This window comes from Clupea harengus, chromosome 8 (assembly GCF_900700415.2).
Source record: "Clupea harengus chromosome 8, Ch_v2.0.2, whole genome shotgun sequence".
Taxonomy (NCBI): Eukaryota; Metazoa; Chordata; class Actinopteri; order Clupeiformes; family Clupeidae; genus Clupea; species Clupea harengus.
Window position 1 is genome coordinate 9,367,435 of NC_045159.1, and position 7,043 is coordinate 9,374,477.

Here is a 7,043-nt window from a genome sequence, read left to right on the forward strand (position 1 = left end):
GTGTGATTCAGTTATTCTTTTGAATGTCTGTGAAAACATGAGATAATACGTTTTCAGCAAATTTGGAGGGACTTACTTACTTACTAATTTTAGCTTCCTGTTTTGTAATATTCACACTGGCAACTTCAAACATCAGTGAGTCACCATATAGCGCCATGCTACTCTCTTTGTCAAGGAACACTTTTCCCTCGTAGTATATGATCCAGACCACAGTTAATCACAAAAATGATGAATTACTTGTTTTTAACAATGAGGAAATAAAAGTGTGAAAATGATGCAATGGCTCAGTAACATATCCTATTCATTCTAGAATATCTCACTTGGTTTAATTGAAGGCGTTTTAGGGCGTTTTATAAGATGCATTTAATTGTGATTTGAAATATTTAGCAGCACCTAAAGGACATACAGCCTCCTGAACCGCTGGAGGCAGAGTAGGGTTGTAGTCTCAGTTAATTGCTTTCTGAGTTAATAGATCTTGTGAATCACTCACTAAGCTGGTTACCTGTGCACTATAGTGGTTAGCCATCACCAATTACACTTGGGATTGCTTGTTCTGTGCTAAATATGTCTAATGGCTTGATTACAGCAAGAGCCATTTAAAGTGCTGACAGTGTCTGACAACATGAAAAGGATCCCTGCAGAGATAGACCTGTGTCGGTTTACCTCAATAACTGTGAAGAAACTGTAAAAAATTACTGTTTTAAGTTTCGTTTCTTTATCATAAAAATGACTGTAAAAAACAGTTTCTGTAGTTGAAGTTTCTGTTTCTGTGGAAAATGACTGTAAAATGGAAAGAGGTTTTCTGCAGTTTCTTTACAGTTATTGAGGTAAACAGACACAGGAATATCGCTGTAGGGACCCTTTCCATGTTGTCAGACACTTATAATTACATTATGAGCCTATATATATATATATATTCGTATGTCTCAAAATACATTTCATACTGTTAGATGACTAAGCTTGTGTCCGCGAGCCATGCTAGTGCTTCACTGTTCAGGGTAGACAGTGCCTGAAGGCCAGGGCACTGGTACTTGGTGCAGTCGTTGATGATGTGATCAGCAGTTTGCTCTGGGGCCCCACAGGGGCAGTCTGGAGCATCACATAGGTTCATCCTGTGCATATTGGCTCGGAAGCGTCCATGTCCTGTTCGGCATCTGTTGAGTCGTACCCAGGGGTTTCTGTTGAAGGTGTGTCCTGCAGGCCTTGTGGACGGTGTTTTGATGTAGCCATGTAGTTTAGTGTTGGCTGAGCCCCACTGTTTGGTCCATTGTGTGATGGTCCAGGATCCAGGTGGCTGACCATTTGCCTCATGCAGCAGACCCCGAAGTCTTGCAGAGATCAGTGCTCTCAGCGGTAGGCGTGGTGGTGGGTCGTTTGAGTTGATGTCATGATGGAGTAGGTGGCTGGCTCTGCGTTGAGCTCTCTGTGCAAGGTTTAGGCAGGCTGCTTCGCGGCGGATTGCTGGTGGTGGGATTCCACTGAGGATTGGTAGGTATGAGGTTGGTGTAGATCTTATACATCCTGAAACCATCCGCATGCTGTTGTTGAGAGCTATGTCAAGCTTGGTGGTATGAGTGGATTTGCACCAAATAGGTGCACAGTACTCTGCTGTTGAGTAGGCCAGTGCTAGAGTAGCAGTTCGGAGTACAGGGAAACTTGCTCCCCACGAGGTTCCACAGAGACGGTGAATGAGGCAGTTTCTTGCTTCCACCTTGGCTCTGACTTGCTGGAGGTGTTGTTTATAGGTGAGGCTTCTATCCAGAGTAACACCCAAGTATTTGGGAGACTTTTCAAATGGGATAATATTTCCTGCACATTCAACAATATGGGGAACAATATGAGCTACCTCCACGTGGTGTTCCCCGGACAACGTCTCTGACGGCTAACTGCTCATAAACCAGTCCCTTTCGACATCTCTTACCTATTATGTCAGTGGACGAAAAAAGTGGACGAAAAAAGCGATTTACTTTGATGCAGATGCATGCCTTATGGGATTACATTTCATAGCCTTTTTGTGGTTGCCGGTTTTAGTGTTCTAACTCTGTACTGGACGGATTTCAATTGTTAATAGTCCTTAGTAAAAGTTTGGACCCAAAAAGATCTAAAAATAGGGCCTAGGTTGAAAAAATCCTGAAGTTTCCCTTTGAGGTCTACTGCTGTGCTTTTACATGAACTATTGGCTACATTTATCAACTTTTCATTTGGTATTGGGGACTACACTAAAAAATATTCATTTTGATTACATGAGAGTAATTAGGGAAGAATGCTGGTACAATATACAATCAATCAGTCAAGCAAACAATATATAAAGACTCAGTTGTGTGTTCAGATATGAAAGTAGGTTATTTTGTGCTGATCTACAGTCATGTATGAATTGACTGCAACTATGTATGCATTCATCTGTTAGTGCCTTATTATTTTAATGAGTTTCTCCTCAGTGTGAAATACACTATTTCTGTGCTGCTTTGGATATGTGTCAAGTCTTATGTCATGCATCATACATCATTTTCATATTTCACACCTTGACCATACTGTCTGGCCTCACTGACACCGTGGGTAACAAGAAATTGGCGGCCTTTGAAGCTACGAATTGATGAGTATAACACCCATGACGCTCTCTGTGCTGGGCCTGATTTGAGAAACTAAAAAGGACATGGCTCAGTGGCTGCTGTGAACAGAATGGGGCCAGTTGGTCACGCATTGCTGTAATGAGCTTTGGGCCCGGGTCCTTGAAATCTCTTTCTTTGCTAATTTACCTCTAACAGGCCTGGAACTGCTGCAGTGGCCATTGTTATGAAGGGAGAGGAAAGGTTATGAGGTGTGTGTGTGTGTGTGTGTGTGTGTGTGTGTGTGTGTGTGTGTGTGTGTGTGTGTGTGTGTGTGTGTGTGTGTGTGTGTGTGTGTGTGTGGTGTGTGTGTGTGTGTGTGGTGTTTGTGTGTGTGTGTGTGTGTGTGTGTGTGTCTGTGTGTGTGTGTGTGTGTCTCTGTGTGTGTGTGTGTGTGTGTGTGTGTGTGTGTGTGTGTGTGTGTGTGTGTGTGTGTCTGTGTGTGTGTGTGCGTGTGTGTGTCTGTGTGTGTGTGTGTGTCTGTGTGTGTGTGTGTGTGTGTGTGTGTACGCAATGCCTGAAGTAATGAATGGAAGTGAATAAATATGAAGCGTGTAAGTGAAGACACGGTGGATGAATGCACTTTATGCATTTAATTTCTCAAGAGAACATTGAGACTAAGCTTTCCATTTAACTTAATAACACACAAATGCACGCACACGCACAGCACACACACACACACACACACACACACACACACACACACACACACACACACACACTCACACATTTATGTTTCAAAACAGGTCACAGCATTTAGATGTGCCATTAACTGAATTAATTGAAATGTAAATAATTTTTAATGAATTCCCACTGATGCAATAGCTTATCCATACATGAAAGGTACATTTAGGCAAGAGTTTTACTGGGGTCCGAGAAAAAAGGCATCATATTAAAGTTGGCCAGCAGATGGCAGACAATCAAAACACTTGCCTTGAGTACAGATCAGTCAAGCGTTGATCACAGCACAAATCAATTCATTTAAAAGATCAATTTCGATTACTGAACTCTGGATTTGAAAGATTTATTTACAAGTGCATGATTTTTATCACACAACTGCACCCACCTATGCACCCACCTATGCAAGCCCATTACCTAATAACGACGTGATGTTCATTAGTCATGAGCTGCCAGCTGTGTGATTTTCAACTGCACACTCACTCATACCTCCCATTAAATTGAGTACTTCACCCGGCACATAGCTACAACTCTCCCTAGATGACGCTGTGCTGTAACAAAAGCCCCTTTTTCTGCAAGTCTCTGAGCATGCGCCTTGAGCTCCTGAGAAGTAATCTGCCATATGTCACTGCAGGTCAACCCCAACCCTAGTGTTACAGCCACACCAGGCACAAAAGCTCATTCTAGCCGAAGGTCAAAAGAGCAATAGGCAGAAGATGCTCCAAGCAAGCCGCCACAATGGGAGCTGATTGGCTCAAGCTAGACACATGGGATCTGATTGGTCTGTCCTTCCTCTGCACATGAGCCATGATGCTATGGCACTGTGGTTTGATTTACAAATTCAACAGTCTTGCTATGAATAAAATATATAGTTCCTGTTTTTTTTTATTTCCTTTTCAATTGGGCTTCACACCTCTTGTGACATCATAGCTGTATTATTTGTATGCGAAATACAAACAATTCAACAGAACCTCGTAAGAAAATGTATTAAAGAGTCAAAAGCAACATTATCTCCTGAATGTGCAGTGCAAAAAAAAATAGACTAGAAAATGTCATCAGATGAAGCTAATTGAAAACAAACAGGCTCAGCCTGAATCAGGCAGACAGCATCATTAGATGGCTCTTCGTGTGTGTCTGTGTGCAGTGGACTGGAGGCAGACACAGCGGCTGCATCAGCATTGGTTGGGTACCAAGAGCATGACGAGTCTCTCAGAGCCACTGTCACACAAGGCTGAGCACCCATCTAACTGTCAATACAGCCCCACTCGTGATGCACTCACCACACCTGACATGTGTCGCACCTTAATCTCTACCAATCATTTTCTCTTTTTTTTTTAACTTATTTCCTCTATCTCTCTCTCTCTCTCTCTCTCTCTCTCTTTCCATCTTTCTCTCCCACTGCTTAATCACTGCAGGGCGTACATGTCAAACACAGGAAAATCATGAAACATTAATCATCACCACCACGAGCATTTGGCTCACTCATTTCGCAAGCCGTTCATTTCACTGAATGAGATGTCCAGCTGGAGCCATTGGCATGATGACTTTACGTTCGAATGAAACGGCAGATGAATGGCATGCAAAACCGCTGTTTAGTCCATGCTTAGCGCAACGTAGGCTTAATGCTTTTACCGAGAATCATCAGGCCAGCCCCCAGATTAGGGCAATATTATTATGTGATGTTGTGACGCTATTCTTGCATTAAGCTGACAGCGCCAGAGATTTCCCCACAGTTTCCACCACACAGTGTTTAAAGCATCCAAGCAGTTTACTCTAGGGGGCAGGGGTGGGGCGGGGCGGGGGGGGGGGGGGGGGGATTCTGGCCCATTTTGTCCACTTTGATTTGATGTTCCCATGGGTGGATAAAATGCCAGGACCTGGTTTCCTCAACGAGGTGGATTATGGTCAGATTAAGATAAACATGAACTGGGTGACCATGAATGCAGGATGAACGGGCGTGGCACTCTCTGTCATGTTTACCTGTTTTTCCTCCTGCCGCCCCTATATGGCGTGTGACCTCGGGGTCTTGCACTCAGTAATCAACAGAGCGTTGCTGTGCTTTTAATGCAACGGGGGGCTGCACCTGTGGTCCACTGGGAACACCATTTGTTTCCATTCAAAGAACATTAACTTTGTGTCGACAGTCATTGAACTGGCCTCTCCAATAACAGAGGCTTACCTGATAAATGTTGACTCAATGAATAAATAAAGGACTCTCAATGAATTACTAAACCTCATGCTCTTGAACACACCCATTTCCCTTATAACTGCTGATGTAACAGGATGATTTAAGAGCAGGATTGATCCTTGCTGTTAAGCATGTGTGTCTGTGTGTGTGAATGTGTCTGTGTGTCCATCAGTCTGTGTGTGAGTGGGTATGGGGGGTCACTCTTCCTGGGTCGATTCTAATCTCACAATCAACTTCCACAGCTAATCCAGTGTATTTCAGACCAGCTACCCCCTCTCTCTCTCTCTTTTTTTTCTCTCTCTGTGTGTCTCTCTCACACCATATCTCTAATACAAATGTGCAGCAAAACCCTTCTCGGGTAGAGCAAAAAAAGAAACCCAAACCCTTGTGACCAAGAGATGATCCAATCTCTTTCCCTCCTGCAGTTATCAGCCACCATATCACATCAGCTCAGCTGTCAGTGCACCACTCTAAGTATGGAGTAATGACGAGGCCCTTAAAGGCAAAGTAATGGGGAGAAGAAGTGGAAATGACACTCGGTGAGTGGAAGGTAAACGGTGTGTGTGTGAGAGACGTGTAAGGGGATTGGACAACAAGCAGGAGTGGAGAAACCCGCCACGGTGACAGGATGGGTTTTCAAGTGCTACATTACATCAGGGCTCCCGTTAGGGGAGAAACGGATCCCTGGGCTTCCCATGCCTTTGTCTCCGTGCGCCTCCTGCTCCACCTCCTCTGGGAGCGGAGGAGACAGACGCGAGCAGGGCCATCAGGGAGTTTGGAGGCGGGGGGGGGGGGTGGAGCAGCTCACCCTGCACAACCCACAGCCCCTGGGGCTCCACAGAGAGTGGATATGAGTGAGCCTGTGTCTGTATTTGTGAGCTTGTGTGTGTGTGTGTGTGTGTGTGTGCGTGTATTTCTGTGTCACACATTTTTCAAAGTGCGTGTGTTTGCTTGTTTCTCTCTCTCTCTCTCTCTCTGTTTGTTAAAGGGGATACCTTGTTATTTCCATTAATTGGGTGTATGCCAGTGTGTGTTCAAAAACATACTGTAGATACAAGATGGAGAGAGCCTTAGAGAAAAACTGAAAGTAGCTACATATGTTTATGTAATTGTGCGTGTTTGAGCATGTGTGTGTCTGTGTGAGAGAGAGTGTGTGTGCATGTATATATTAAAAAGATACTTGTGTATGGTTATTTAATGAGATGTGTATATATATATATGTTTATGTACGTATTAAAAAGATCAAGCAAGTGAAAGGGAGAGGGAGCAGTTGCAAAGGTTTATGTATTTGAGTGCGTGCATGTTTATGTAATTGTGTACGGGTGAGTCCGTGTGTGTTTGTGTGTCTGTGTGTGTCTGTGTTTGAGTGTGCTAGCATGCATGCATAGAATAGCACATTCTTGGATCAAACAGAAAATACTGTAGATAATTATTCTAATCTAGAAAGAGTTTCTCATAATTGCTCCTGCTTTCACCTCGCCAGCAGAACACAGTGGAAGCTGAAGGCATTTCCCTTTTCAGTGGAGTTCCTTCACACTCCTTTTGTTCTTGTGTGTGTGTGTGTGTGTGTG